Source organism: Excalfactoria chinensis, chromosome 5, assembly GCF_039878825.1.
Source record: "Excalfactoria chinensis isolate bCotChi1 chromosome 5, bCotChi1.hap2, whole genome shotgun sequence".
Classification (NCBI taxonomy): Eukaryota; Metazoa; Chordata; class Aves; order Galliformes; family Phasianidae; genus Excalfactoria; species Excalfactoria chinensis.
Genome location: NC_092829.1, coordinates 2,884,926 through 2,900,441, shown reverse-complemented (window position 1 = coordinate 2,900,441; position 15,516 = coordinate 2,884,926). Strand labels below are relative to the sequence as shown.

The following is a 15,516-nucleotide window of genomic DNA, read 5'->3' as shown; positions in this document are numbered from 1 at the left end:
GAATGACTAATTTTCTGAAAAGTTTGAGTGGGCTAAGGGTAATTTGGTGTAATAATTTGTATTTGAGAGTTGTCTCAATATTTCACATCTCTATTGAATTGGGTGTAATCCATCACTCTAATTGCCTCTCCCCAGTCAGCTGGATTTATATGCTTGTCTCTATCATACTTAAAAGATTGTAGGTACAACCTTTCTTTCTTATTTAGATTAGACTTTTTTTTTCCTACTTTCTGAAAGGTCACCACGTCCCTTTTCCCAAAGATGATACTATGCATCAATTTTAGGACATTAGACCAGAAACACGAAGCAGTTTTCCTAGATTTAAATGGCGCATTAGTCCTGGTACATGGAGCCCTGTTAATATTAATGTGGAGGGTTTCGGGGTTTCTGTGGAGCTGATGTTCTGATGTTACAAACAGCTCACAGCTCCTTTGGTTTCTGTAGAGCCGCTGCAGCTTTGTGTCAGCCCAAGTGTTTGCCACGGGACCAGGGAAACTGCCTGAGTGGCAGAGGAATGAATTTAATGGGGAAAAGGAGGGAGCGTTTGCAAAACTGCTTGTTACTCACCCTGTCTGAAAGTGCTCAGTTTTGAAGGGCGGTGGGCAGGTATAGTTGTGTGGCTGCAGCCCTCGCATGGCCAATCCCTGAAGGGATTCAGTGCTGGCTTATCCGTATTGCCTTAATTTGCCTGCTGCATTGACATGAGCCACCCAGTTGTGAATTGATTCGACTGTTACAGATGTTGGATTGGTTTGAAAAAGATCAATTTGGAAGATGATCTCCTTTCAGGTAGCAAAGCTTGCTGTGCACGCAGGAGCGTGGTGCCCAGCAAAGCCTTTATGGCAGTAAAATGGACTGAAGTGTGTCTACACTTGGGAACTTGAGCAGCTCTCATCCATCTTTCAGAACGAAGCCTCATCATAAGGACAGTTCTACGCCATTACTGTAGATGCAGGAGTAAAACCATCATCTCCGCTGTAAAAAAGCAGTGGTTCAGATATTAGGGGAATCCTACCAGATGTTATTTGTGGATGTTTTGTTTTAAGCAATGTTTATAATACCGTAATGGTTTATTCCAGGCTGGATGTGGCTCTGGGCAGCCTGGTCTGCTGGTTGGTGACCCTGCATATAGCAGGGGGTTGGAACTGGTTGAACATTGTGGGCCTTTTCAACCCAGGCCATTCTAGGATTCTCTGGTTCTATAAACTCCAAAATCAGAGGAGTCTCACATTTGGCTTTCTAGAAAATAATATATTGGGAAAAAGCTACAGATTCTGTTTAACAAGTCATACAAACAGCTCAGACTGTACTGACTTCTGTATGATTAATTTTGTAGGTAAAAGTGAAATTAGTGGTAAAAAGGTGGTCGTATTTTCATTTATTGCTGTCAGAAGAGTAAAGAAAAACCTCATAAATTCTTCACGTTTCACTGTTACTTTTTCAATACCAGACATGTGCATTAAAGACTGTTGTGTGAGATGATTTCCATATACCTGAATTCACTAAGGTTTTCTAGCTGAAGCTGGCCAAACAAATACAACCCATGTCTTTATTGTAGGCTTTGTTCAGAACTTTAATGATCAAAAGTTTCTTGCAGAAGTTGTACCCTAGTGTATCAAGGGGATTTCAGGTGCAGGCTAGCAATGGAGTGCAGGGCTGGGGTGGTGCTGCTGCCAGGTAAGGACACAGAGGAGCTCTGCTTTTGCTTCCCAGCTCTGCACCTCACTGGCACACAGCAGCCTGCAGGCAGTGGCTGTCCTCATAGGCAGCTGCTGCTGGGACACAGAGGCATGCTAAGAGGCAGTAAAACCTGCAAATGAAGAGGAATTGCACCGTCCCAAGGTGGCTGTTGCCGTGTTTTACTACCTTTCAGTTAGAAAGTTCTTGCCGTTATTATCTCTAAACCTTGTATTAGTTTCTTTGTTGAGTTGCCTTTTGTCTGCATGCAGTGTGCTGCAGCCTCCCTTCTCAGCGGGCTGAGTTACGTGCCATGAGTCCATCTCTCCCTTCAATGGGTTCTTCCTTCTCCCATCTTCCCTCAGAAGCCATGTCACCAAATCTGTCCCTCCTTCACAACCCGACACTCTGCATTTGGTTTGCTCTTTACAAAGAGCAGTGCTAAAGCAAGGGCTGCATTCCCCATCCCTCAGCAGCTCTCTGCAGTGGTGTGGATTTGCCTCTGGTATTTGCTGCCCTTCTTCCTTTTCTTACCCTGGGTGTTCTTTATAATGTGCCAGCATTGCTGAGATTTTGCTCCTGTCCTTCTGCAGGTTGTGTAGAAGCCCTTTGTACCTTTTCATCTCACTCATGGAGGAAAACAGGGAACAGAATCACCAAAATCAGACAATTCTGTCTCTGCTTCCCTTCCTCTGCCAGTTTAACAGTGCTCAGTCGCGTCTCAGTCTGTCCTGGGGAAGGAGGATGTGGCTGCTGTCATGAGAGGTGCTGCCAAAAGTCTCTTTAAAATAAGAAAGTAGTGTGTGCTCCTTGTCTGACCAGAAGACTCACTGCTGTGTTAGCAAAGGTTAGCAAAGGCAATAAGCTCAGTTAGCTGACTCGAGGTTTGGCAAATCCATGCTGCCCGTGTCTTATCACCTCTGTTAAACCACCAGGTATTTCTGTTGACCCTTTGGTGATTTGCTCCACTGCTTTCCAGCAACAGACAGATCGCTCCTCACTTCCCTGTGCGGCGGTGAGGTTTTGGAGCAGCGAGCAAACATGGGTCACACTGATTCAGAAGGTGTTTGAAAGCATCCTTTGAGCATCTCTGAAACCCATACCTGGATGACAGTTTCTTTTAGCACAGAAGGAGTACTTCTAGGCATGAAAGTGTGATTCCATTTTAAAATACAGTTCTCAGCGCAGTATAAGCAAAGCACTGCAGCAATAAAGTTCAGCATTGAGGAAAAAGGATGGGGTTCAGCATGAGACCTGTGCTGATGTGTCCCTGCTGGCCTTGATATTGCAGGGATAGGTCCCAGGCTCTGGTGGCTGTGTTGGGAGGACAGAGGTCTCCTGTTGATCCTGGACTGAGGCTTCTAATAGACTGAGGTGCCTCAGACAGCATGGAACACCCTCATGGGAGCAATGGAGTCCAGCTCTCAGTTTGTTGGATTTGAATGAATTTTGCCTCCAAGAGTAATTCTGGAAAGCCATTGACTGCGGGCAGAGTCATTATTGTAACTAATTTGCTATTCTTCTGTCTCTTCCGTTTGTTTTACTGTAGCCTGCAGATTTCCAAAGTGAGCCCGGGATGTGCTGAGGATAGGCGCTGTGCAAAGCTGTAATGAATACGCTCTCAAGAAGGGCTTAGTTCAAAGGGTACAGTGCCTCTGGCTGAAGAAAGTCTGATCTAATGATGTGCCTTTAGGAAAAGTGCCTGCTGTTTGCAGAGCAAAGGAAGACTTTTAAACAGAAACCACTTGGCGTTGTATTCTACTGAAAGCAAGAAGCTGATAAGGAGAGGGGGATGTTTTTCCAAGGTGCAGACCGAGGGCTGGTTTGAGTCACTCAGTCTGGCACCATGGGAAACATCCACAGATCTCTTCTCTGAGCAGGGAGGAATTAGTCTGAAGGGCTTTCCACCCATGCTGTCAGGAGCAGACTGCAGTTTGTGGGCTCTTCCTGGTAGAAAAAGGCTGGAAGAAATGTCTTCAGCACGTTTCTCTATCCCTCCTGTCATTTCAGCTCTCTCACTGAGGGACTGAAGTGACATCTGCTGCGTCACCCATGGTTTTGGCAAGCAGAGGTCTCACATAATTGGGTCGTGTGGGTGTTTGTTGCCAAAAAGCCCAGACTGCAGCAGGATGCGTGCCGGCTGTCTGCAACCTCTGCTTCTGTAAAATTACATTCTGCTCCAAGCTCTTTGCCCGCTTGTGCTCTCTGCAGCGTTATCATCTGTCTGTAATTGCTTATTGAATGCAAATTTCATGCAGCTGACCGCTGCCATATAAATTATTCCACGGATTTCTCTCTCCCAGCCTGCTCGTCGCTCTCCTTTTACTGTCTTCACACCACTCACCTCTGGAGAAAGTAACTAAAATGTGGTAAAGGAGTGCTAATGAACACAGATGCAACTGCTGCTTTTTCATACCTTGGGGAATCACATAATTTTGGGCTCATTAGGGACATCACAAAGCGTTTCACCCCCCGGCGGGTTTGCTGGTTGTCAGCAGTAGTTGCGAGGAGAGCTGAGTGGTGTTTTACTGTGATCTGTTCAGCCAAACACCGAAAGAACCAGCCAAGGGAAGATGAAATTGATGGGAGAAGAGAAATGCACTCCTCTTCCATTCCACCTCTTCCATTCCATTCTTGTAGGGGGGATTGTAACTCAAGACTCCCTCCTGTAGAGGAGTAGAGTTGCCTCAGGGTCCTGGGCATGCTACAGAAATGGGGTTCAGCAAAGGGGAAGGCAAAGTCCTGTCCATGGCAGTGATAACCCAGGTACCAGCATGGGCTGCAGGTGTTCAGGGATGGGGTGAGATGCAGTGGGAGCGGGTTTTAAGAAGGGTTAATTATTGGGAGAATAAAATCCTCGATGGCAGTGGATGGATTTAAATGGGCTGATGTTTGATCTCCATCCTCAGAGATCAAAGGTCAGCTGGACCAACCCTGTGCAACCCGACCTAGTTCTCAGATTAGATCTGGCTTCAAAGTGGGCCCTGCATCGAGTGGGGGCTGAATCTGAGATATCTCCAGGTCCTTCTGACCCAACTTTCATGGTTCTTGTATAGAGAAACCTAAAGGGCAGAAGTGCTTACGGTGTATCTGAGCGTTCCCTTTCACTCTAAGATGGTTCAGTGTTTTCTTATAGCAAAACGCACTGTTGCTGAATGTAACTCAGTGGTTACACAGGCAGCATAGCCATCTCATCAGGTCAGTTGCCTAATTAAGCAGGGATTCTGAGGATAGGATGAATTCCAAGGCTACTTTTAAATACATCACTCATCCAATGGAGTATTTGGCCTGCTGTTATTTGACTACAAATAATACGTCTTTGTGCTTGTTTCGGTTTGCTTTTGTGCTTTCTCCAAGACTGTGCTTGTGAAAGATGGACTCAGACATGCTGGGAACTCATTGCTGCGTGCCGTGCTGAGGAGAGAAGGGCAGTATCACACAGTTTCCTACACACATCCATGGGATTTGTGTGCTTGTGTGCATGTGCAGGTTTGCCTCTCGCTCTGATGAATGGCAAGCGATGTGAAAATAAGGAATAGGCCTGGAATCATGGACAAAAACTAAAATATTTACTTGGTGTTGTGATTTATGGGACCTATCTGAAAGTGAAGAAGCCTTTATGAGCACGTAGAATCTCATGGTTTCAAGAGGATATCTTATTTACGTACAGTGGTAGATGTGGATTCATGGGGCTGTTCTCCAGTTATTTTTCCAAAGCTTCATTTCATAGAATCATAGAATTACCCAGGTTGGAAAAGACCTTGAAGGTCATCAAGTCCAACCACAGCCTAACCATAGTACCCTAAGTCTAATAACCCTCTGCTAAATCATATCCCTGAGCACCACATCCAAACGGCTCTTAAACACATCCAAGGATGGCGATTCAACCACCTCCCTGGGGAGCCTGTTCCAGTGCTTGAATTTCATGTGCTCTTGTCCTGAGTGGAATTAGCATTCCTTGCATTTTCTGCCTAAGCATGTTTAGATAGACCTGTAGGCATAGAGTTTACTGTATGTGGAGTCTTTTTACAGTGGGGTTGGCTGTGGACAAATAGGGGTAGATGATGCCCAGCAAAACTCCTTTTCATTTCCTCCCCTGGTATTGTAAAATCCTTAGAGGTGGAAGAGACCTGTGAGGGCCATCTAATCCAATTCCCCTGCAATGCACAAGGAGATCACAGTTAGATCTGGTTGCCCAGGGCCTGATCCAGCCTTGCCTTAAAAGTCTCCAGGAATGGGAGATCAATCAAACCTCTGGGCAACGTGGTCTGTGGTTACCTAAACCACCTCTTGAACACTAAAACACATGAGGAGCTTTGCACACTGTGGTAGTGGCACAGCAGCTGGGGGAGGTGTGGGTATGAGGGAGGACATCCTCATCCAGCCCAGTGGTGCTTAGGTGTTGAAGGATGAAGGAGCTGCTGAAGGGCATCTGCTGTGACGTGGATTGGAGGTGATTGCACACTGCAGCCATGATATCCATGATAGCATTTCTTTCTACACCAGACCTATCAACTTAGCTCTAAGTAGTGCAGAACTCACTGCGCTGGTGTTCTAGATGTTCTGGTTGTTCTGGCACTCAGAGTTGTGCTGGGTTAGTCATGGGGACTAATCTGTGTTTACACTGTGAAGAGCAACTGTTGCATTTGAAACCGGAGATAAAAAAGTGGAAGAAAGTCAGTATCTGCAGCGTGGGGACAGAGCAGAATATAACTACAGCTGTGTTTCCTGCTCTGTTTTCCTTTAATGCTGCCTCAAGGATTGTATTTGCATGAATTTTAATGATTTCTGAAGTGTTTATAATTTATTTTTATAAAATAATGCCAATGAAGTATTAACTTAATTGGCAATTCTAAAAAACGCTCTGCTAATTAAGCTGGAGTTGTAAACTCTGTTAAACCTTTGCTTAATTTCAAAGTTTTATTTTCCTTGGAGGTTCCATAACCCTAATGCATTTACCAGAGAGAAAACCCAGAGAAACTCGGCGTGAAATAAAGTTCATTACTTTTATATAGATTATAATATATGCTGCCTTACGAAAGATGAAACATTCCCTTTTGTTCCTTTAAGTAAGAAGTCTGTGTTGATTTGACTGAGATCTGTTTGCTTTGAAGAGAAATGAAGAGATGCTGTCGTAGCTTCCATGCACTGAGTCTGCCAGAGGGAATCACCATAGCATCATAGAATGGCCTGGGTTGCAAAGGACCACAGTGCTCATCCAGTTCCAACCCCATGCGATGTGCAGGGTCACCAACCACCAGACCAGGCTGCCCTGAGCCACATCCAGCCTGGCCTTGAATGCCTTGAAGGCATGGCTTCTCTTCTGCAACACAGAGGGATATTTGGAAGGAGAGGAATCAGGTGGAGTTTGTTTGGAAGTGAATGGCAGAAGGCAAATAGAAGCTTTGGGGGTGTATACCTGTGGTTGTGGGTTCAGGTAATGCCACAAGAGGAGGGGAAGGCATTGGTTGTTGGGAGCAATAGGATGAGATGGTGCTGGATGTGCTAGAAGTGCTGTAGAGCCCCATGTAAGAGCACAGCTGTGGGGTTCTGCTGCAGGGAAGTGTCCATGAAGAAGCATGAGGAGGAAAGTACTTGGAAGGATGGCAGCTTCCCGTGCCCATCTCATTTCTTTTACTACTGCTTCTCTTTTTCTTTTTTTTTTCCCCTTCCAATTATCCACCATCTAATCCTAGTTTCTTCAGGTTCCAAAAATTCAGACTTTTTGACTAAGTAAACCACTTTTACTCAGTAAAACCCAATCACAGATTTAATTAGAAAATGGACTAATGGGATTTACCGCTCTCGCTATTGCAGATGCTATTTTACTCTTTCAAGATGAAGGATAAATTGGTCAAACTTTCTCATTGCCTCGAGAAGGGATTGATTTTAACTTCATTCTTAATCAGAGGAGAGGCTCATGCTGGATCTTGGGTCAAATAGAACCATTCCCACATTTATTTTTATGTAATTGTGCACTGGACTCCTCCCTGGGTTTCAGTCAGGCAGTTTGCTCTGGATGAATTCTAAACTTGCTATCAGTGTTTCATAGACCTGTTACAGAATCCTAGAATGGACTGTGTTGCAAAGGCCCACAGTGCTCATCCAGCTCCAACCCCCTGCTGTGTGCAGGGTCTCCAACCAGCAGCCCAGGCTGCCCAGAGCCACATCCAGCCTGGCCTTGAATGCCTGCAGGGATGGGCCATCCACAGCCTCCTTGGGCAACCTGTTCCAGTGCGTCACCAGCCTCTGGGGGAAAAACTTCCTCCTCAGATCCAACCTAAACCTCCCCTGTCTCAGTTTCAAACCATTCCCCCTTGTCCTATCACTGCCCACCCTCACAACCCATTGCGTGTTACTAATGTGGTAGCACATAGAGCTAAGCTATGGAAAGTATGCCTGACTTAGAAGAATGCAGCTTAGTTGTTTGGAATACGTTTTTTGTTGTTTATAAATGATAATATTTATATACCTACACAGCGGTACTGAACCAAGAATTCCCAGTCATAGAATCACAGTCACAAAATGACCCAGGTTGGAAGAGACCTCAATGATCACGAAGCTCCAACCCCCCTGCTGCAGGCAGGGCTGCCAATCTCCATATTTAATGTCAGCCCAGGCTGCCCAGGGCCCCATCCAACCTGGCCTTGAATATCTCTTAGTAATGCATGCAGGCCACAGAATAGACCAGGTTTCTCACTTGCAAATCCTATGGCACAGAGATGCAAAGGAGGCACGTGGATCACTGGCAGCCTCTCAGGATTTCTGCAACAAAAACAATGAAATTCAGCCTCCCAGTTCCTTGATCCCCATGCCTTGAAAGCAAAATCGTTTCTGTATATTAGTAAGCAAGCAAAGCCAATGTGAGAGGAAAGTGTGGCACCTGTGGTGTATGGAGTATGGTTATTCCTAGCACAGTGTTTGATGGAAGCAGTGATCTGCTGGACTGGCACAGCACAGGAGTTAAACTGCCAGATCTTCTTCCCAAAGAGCTCTTCTTCCTCATGTCAAGCTCTCTGCTGAGCTGGGGGGAGCTCAGGCCCATCTCCTGCTTTTCACTTTGGCTGTATAAGTCCCATCTGCCCATGGAGCCATAGGGCTGCCCAGAGGCAGAGCAGGTCTTGGAAGGAAGGTTGATTGAAATCCACTGTGTAATCCAAAGCTGCTTTTTTATTCTGGTCCTTGTGGTGTTAACTCACTTTGTTGCTTATTGATAGGAGACTCCTCTCGAGTGAGTATTAATCTGTTTATAATTGCGGTGTCTAAAATGATTTAACGTCTGCCAGTGATTTCTAAGACATAGAATTTGTATGTTAAAAATGAGATTCAGGTGAAGTGTTTCAAAACATCTCAGTAATTCTGGCTTCCTGCCCAGTACTAATGCCTATCTACTAAAAACAAATGGTAAGAGAACTTGCATTCTGGTTTTCCTATGAAACAGAGGTCTGTCCAAGTCAAGTTTGGCATAATTTTCTCATCCCATTTTGTCTTTGTATTTAGTTTTGAAGGTGTTTATGATTGTGGAAGGATTGCAGGTAACTCCAGGAGCAATGAAGCAGCCTCGTCCTGCAGAGTTCAGAGGGGGCTGGCGAAGGTGTGATGACCAACCAGACAGCTGAGAAACACTCAAAGGCAATGGAGGAATAGGGTTGGGAGCAGGGCCAGAGGAAAGGCTTGCAGAGCCCCAGGTTGCCTCCTTGCTGTAGGCAACCAAAGCAGGGAGCTCTCCCTGAGTGACAGCCTTGAACTCAGGCAGCAGCAGACCTCGGCTGCCTGATCCACAAGTGCTTCCTAAAGCCAGAGAAAGAGAGCGTGTTTGTAGGCTTATCGATGTACTTTGTATTAAGGTGGAACCACCAACTTAACAGCATGCTTTTCTTCATGCAAAATTTGCTTTCCTTCCTCCCTCCACACATTTGTTTCACATTTTCTCACCATGGTTACCCTTTCTTTTTGATGGCCCCCAGCATCATGCCTGCCACCATTCTCCTCTCTATCCCCACTGCTCTCCCCACCTTGCCATTACAGCCATGCACAGACCCCCCCTGGATCCAGGGAGTGCCTTTGATCCTGCACTCATATCGTAGAATCCTAGAATGGCCTGGGTTGCAAAGGCCCACAGTGCTCATCCATTCCAACCCCCTGCTGTGTGCAGGGTCACCAACCAGCAGCCCAGGCTGCCCAGAGCCACATCCAGCCTGGCCTTGAATGCCTGCAGGGATGGGGCATCCACAGCCTCCTTGGGCAACCTGTTCCAGTGTGTCACCACCCTCTGGGTGAAAAACTCATCTCCAGCTGCTTTCTATTTCTATGGCTTTTTTTTCACTTCTCAGCTTCTTTACTTCTGAGCACCTGGGCATTTTTCCTCCCCATTTCCTGCTCTCACACTCCAACCACCCCCTCTCCTCCCCTGTCTACCCACTGACTTTTCTTGCTCCTGGCACTCACAAGCAGCCTCAGTCATAGCATAGATGTTTCCTGGACATTTTCTTCATCCTTCATCAAGCACTGCGTACTGCTCTTGTCCCTGGAAGCCTTTTGATTTTACCCTCTACTGGTATCTTAAAATGCAATGCTATACCCAGGCTTGGGGTAAAGCTTTAGAAAACAACAGATAATCACTGAGCAAAACTGGGAGCCAAGCATCTCTTATATCCTTACTATCAGGAGAAATGTATGCCTGCTCTGAAAGGGGGAACTATAATTTGGTAGCAGGTGCTCTGCACCTCTGCTGTTGTACTGACTATCAATCCCTTTCCTACAAAGCTGCCTGACATTTGGTTTCATGTTCCAGCTGAATTCACGGTGACTGTTTTTTCCTTATTCTATAAAATATGGAAGAACGCTGTGCTTGTGTATTATCCTTGTGCTTGTAATAGACATTAATAAATAAATCCCTGTAAGATGGCAGGGACGTTTAGAAGATAAAAAGTGCTGCCTGGCAGTGTTTTCTGTGTTTAGAATATGTGCTGCATCAAGGCATTTTAGTTGCGTTGGGAAGTTGTTTCCTGTTTCATAGCTTTATGTACGACTGCAGTGTGTTACAGAATTCTCAAGTGCGAAGGAATAAAAGCCAGAACTACGTTTTCACTCAGGAATTCAGAAGATTGACAACAAAAAAAAGTTAAGATTCACAAAACAGCATAGAAAGAGGTCAGTAAAGCCAAGATATCTGGCATCGTGGTGAGCGTGCCTATCAGCAGCTTTGTCTGCAGCATTTATTTTTGCTGGAGAATAGTTTCCCCATTCCCTGCTCTGCTATGAATACGGCAGCACATTGCCAATACTGTGTGGCAGGAGATGCAAGAGGGGTATTCCAAATGAAATGCAGAGGCTGGACTTTCAGCTGCTCCATTGACCTTTGCACGGCTACAGCCTAACATGGCCCTGTAATGTTCTCTTCCCTTATGTTGGTAGTAGGTTGGCTGAACGTGCATCTTACAACTGCAGAATCATTCCAGTTGGAAAAGACCTCCAAGCCCTACAAGCCCAGCCCAACCCACCCATACCATGCCCACAGCCCATGTCCCTCAGTGCCACATCTCCATGATTCTTGAACACCTCCAGGGATGGTGACCCCACCACTCCCCGTGCAGCTGTGTCAGATTTTCTTCTGTTCAGATGACAGAAACAGCCCATCTCCCAGTTTGATCACTTCAAGGCCCATCTTCCCTGTGCCACCACCACGCATGCTCTGTCCTGCCATACTCTGGTGACATCCTGTCGTTCTCCTGGTAGATTTGGGAGCTTGCAGCCTTGCGTGAGGAATGTTCACTTCCCAGGATACCACTCCTCCAGTACCAGCTTTCTATGGTCATTTATTAGATGTCATTCTCATTGCCATTCTCTTTTCAGGTTTAAGGCTCTGAATTTAGCACCTTCAGCAAGATTAATAACCTCGAGTTTCAAGAGAGATGCATTTTCATGACACACTGAGTATTTGGTTTCCTGTAGAGACAATTTTCTAGGCATGCATTATGCTCACTTAAATATGTTTTTATCTCTTGAAAACCTTTAAGGAGCTTATCAGAACAAGGGAAGTAGATGTGTTCTGTCTGCAAATGCTGCGGGTGAATGAGTTTTCTGATCCCTCTCCCTTCCTAGGGAAACCAACAGGGCTTGGGCTGGCCCAGCCATGTGCTCTCACCCCATTTTGGGGAGCCATAGAACAATGATCTGATAGATGCTTTTTCAGCAGTGGCATTTAGGTCTCCTGGAGACATTAGAGGTGGAATCATCGAATCATGAAATCACCAAGGTTGGAAAAGACCTCCAATATCATCATCCAGTCCAACCGTCCACCTACCATCAGTACTTCCCTCAGTGCCACATCTCCATGGCTCTGGAACACCTGCAGGGATGGTGACCCCATTAACCTCTATAACGCAAGCAGTGAGTTAAACATTTCTTCCCAGTGCAAAGCTTGGTTTGAAATGGTGCAGCAATTAACTAAAATTCATTGGAACAAGGGAGATCCCTCACTTACTTTCTGATTAGTGCCTCTGCTTTAAACCATTACCCATTTATCCCTCTACATATCCTGTTGTTCTCCCCATAGGGGCTTCATACAAACACCATGTTAATTACTTTTATAATTAGTCAGCAACGTAATCTTTGATGAAATGTCTCTTATGGAAATCTTTGCTGCTTTTTTTCATGTATTATACACAACTTCTCATTAACATTTTCAAGTCTAATTCAATTTCTCTCATCACTCTTACATTCACCTCTCCAGCGTCACTCTTTGCTAGTTCATCTTGTGACATTACAGTATGGTTGGCATCACAAAATCTGATCTGAGATCAGCAGTAGATCCAGTGGATGCCTTTGACCCTCCATGCCTGCTGTCTGCTTTGTACACAGTACGTGTGCCATCTTTGGTGTCATTAAACACCAAAATCCCACAAGTTCCATCCCATGTTTTTTGGACATACTGCTGCTCTGGGCACTGATGCTACTCACCGTGGCACATAAGGTCTTGTAGCATCACTGCTGTTTATAACTAGGATTCAGTGATGCACGTGTTTAGTTAGCATTATGTAGTTCAGACCCTCTTGAATCATCAGGATATCTGCTGGTTGCTCTCTGGTGCTGTTCTTTCACCATCAGTCACATCAGGTGCATTAGTTCCACTCTGCAGCTGGAGCTTCGCTTGGCCTGATGCAAATGCTGCTCCAGCCAGTTGCCCTCCCACTGGATCAGCTTCATTTTGCTCGCTGTGCCTGGTTTGTTGTGAGCTGGTGATGCTCCTGCATTGGCCACAGTGGTTGGGATCTTCTACTGAGCTCAAGCAATGGTCTGCAGGTGGAAGCATGATAATATAAGTGAGGCAATGATGGAGTTACAGGTTACTATTAGTAAATATCCGTGCTTTATAGGAAGACTTTTAAGCCAACCTGTGTTTGATTTGCTGATTTTACTGTGGGGACTTATCTGCAAAACATTCAGCAATAATGAAATCCCATTTCTGGTTGGACCACAGCATCCCTGGCTTTTGCTCTTGGCCCACATAGTAGGTCTGACAGCAGTGTCTGTCTCAGGTCTTGGTGCCCAGTGCCCATCTTGAGTTCTTTTAGTCCTTGGCACACTGCTTTCTTCCTTGCAACAAAAGGTCTCCAGCATGCTTTGTTACTAACAGCACAAAATGTGCATGCTCCTCTCCAGAAGTTTTATCCAAGGTTATTTTCAGTGATAAGAGATCACCACAAATCCTTTGGGTGCCTTCTGGTCTTTGTGTGGCTGACCTTGCTGCTCTGGGCAGCGGCTGCTCCATATTTTTCTCTCTGTGTAATGGAGGTGGCAACTGCTTTGCTGATTACAGTTGAGGCTGTACTGAGAGCTCGTGCTGGGAGATATCAAGAGACAATAAACAAGGAAACAACCTATGCAAATACGGTCTCCTGCTACTTTCTGTATATTCTATTTTTGTTTGCATTCCATTCACACACTTCAGACGTGGCACAGAGGACATTAATGTTTTTATGATGCTGATATGCCGGTTCTGTTCTTTGTGTCTGCTATTGGAGACTTGACTTGGAAAAGAAATGGGAGGATGGGAATGTCCTGAACAGCAACTGATAAACAAAGATAGCAGGCGCAGTATGCATATTGTTGAGCATTCACCTTCAGGAAGAAGAGGGACTTGGGTAGCGGATGAGCGGCAGAGGAGACCTTGAACACTAGCTCTGTGAAACTTATTTACTTATTTATCAGTGCAGTCTTCTGGAAAGATTAATTATTGGTTGGAAAAGCCTTGAGGGGTCATTTCAGCTCTCATTTGGCAAGTTTTGGACAAACAAAATAGCTTTCTTTTTTAGCGCTGCTGATGAGCTGTACGACAGGCTGGTAGGACACACAAGTGAGCAGCACTTCTCAACGTGGATATGCAAATAAGAATGTATTACAGTTCTCTCTGGCTCCTACGACCTTCATTAAGCACAAGGGAACAGTTGAGCGTGCATTCATTGATTCACACCCAGCCAAGATCACAAACTGCAGTGCAGTGCAACTCCTTCCACTGAGGGCATGCAGAGTGCAGCAAAATGCTGCGCAAAGCTTCTACAGCTCCGTGCAGAGCTGGCTGTAATATTCATGAAGCTCAGATATCAAGAACTCCTAAGAAATTAGCACACAGGCAATGGGCAGATTTAGACAAGAAGGTTTTATGAGTTGTGTGCATGCAGGAATGGCTCCTGGTAATTATTTACCTGCCTTTTTCACTCATATCATGTGTAGTAGTTTCGCAATACGTGTAAACTTTATCAACTTAATATTCTGAGCTAGCCCTGTTTAATATGCCATCCTTGAGTATTTAATATAGAAGGAATTCCCTTCAGTGTTTGGTGTTCTGTAGTAGCTCCTTCAGGGACACAAAAGCGTGGTTATAGTGGTGGTTGTGGGGGGTCTAAAGGTGTCTGTTCCTATTAGCACTCTCCCACAGGTAACCTGGGATAGGGGCAAACAACCCCCAGATTCTCCCTTGATAAGCAGTACTTCCCAACATCTAATCTTTGCTGCCATACTGGGAAATGCTGGAAACAGAGCATAAGGATCAGTGGATTTACGGAGAGAATCTCAAAGTTAGAAGGTTCTTGTCTATGTTATGGGGATCGTGCGGTCTCACATGTCTGCTTCTGTTCTTAGAGTCCATGCTCTTGGGCTGTGTCTGTGCTTCAGTCAAGGCACCTGAGGGCAGAACCAACTCCCACTGTGGCTGCAGCCACCGGGAGCAACAGAAGGAAGCAAACAAAGCAGAAGTTCTCCCAGAGCTGAAAGTTTGTCTCTAGTTGGAATGAGTTTTGAAAAAGTGGGCCAGATGGCATAGAAGAGGGCCATCTCTATTCCTGCCATCACAGTTTTATTCACTCGTGGTAACATGCAAACTGCAACCAGCAGATTCCCTTTGGAATCTGATGCCATGGTAACAAATGCACTCTAGCTCTTAGGAAAGATGTGGTCCTTTCTGCAAAGTGCTGAGGTCTTGTAAACATGAGTACACTAAGCAAATTATCCTCTGGGACAGGAACCGATCCAAAGTTAGAATCTAGTTCTTCCATGCTGCTGGGAACAGGTTGGTACAGGGGAATTGATTTTCCTGTATGATCAAACACAAATCTATGGTTCCTTAGGAAGAAATGCTTTTTACCTTCTTCTCTCTGATGGAGTAGGATGGAAGTTGGTTATTGGCGGATATAGCATAGGAAGGCTGAGGCTGGAAGGGATTCCTGGAGGCCATCCTGTCCCAGCAGGGCCATCGAGAGTTGGGCAGCCTTGACCATGCCAGGGGGCTGCTGTAGCTTCCAAACAGGAGACTCCATGACCTCTATCCAATTAACCAGG

General features: G+C 45.5%; 1 protein-coding gene across 4 annotated transcripts in view; it reads right to left on the bottom strand.

Annotated features, from left to right (window-relative positions):
- Window positions 1-15,516, bottom strand: part of CDKN3 (cyclin dependent kinase inhibitor 3) — a 482,527-nt gene that overhangs the window by 181,921 nt on the left and 285,090 nt on the right. The window lies entirely within an intron of this gene.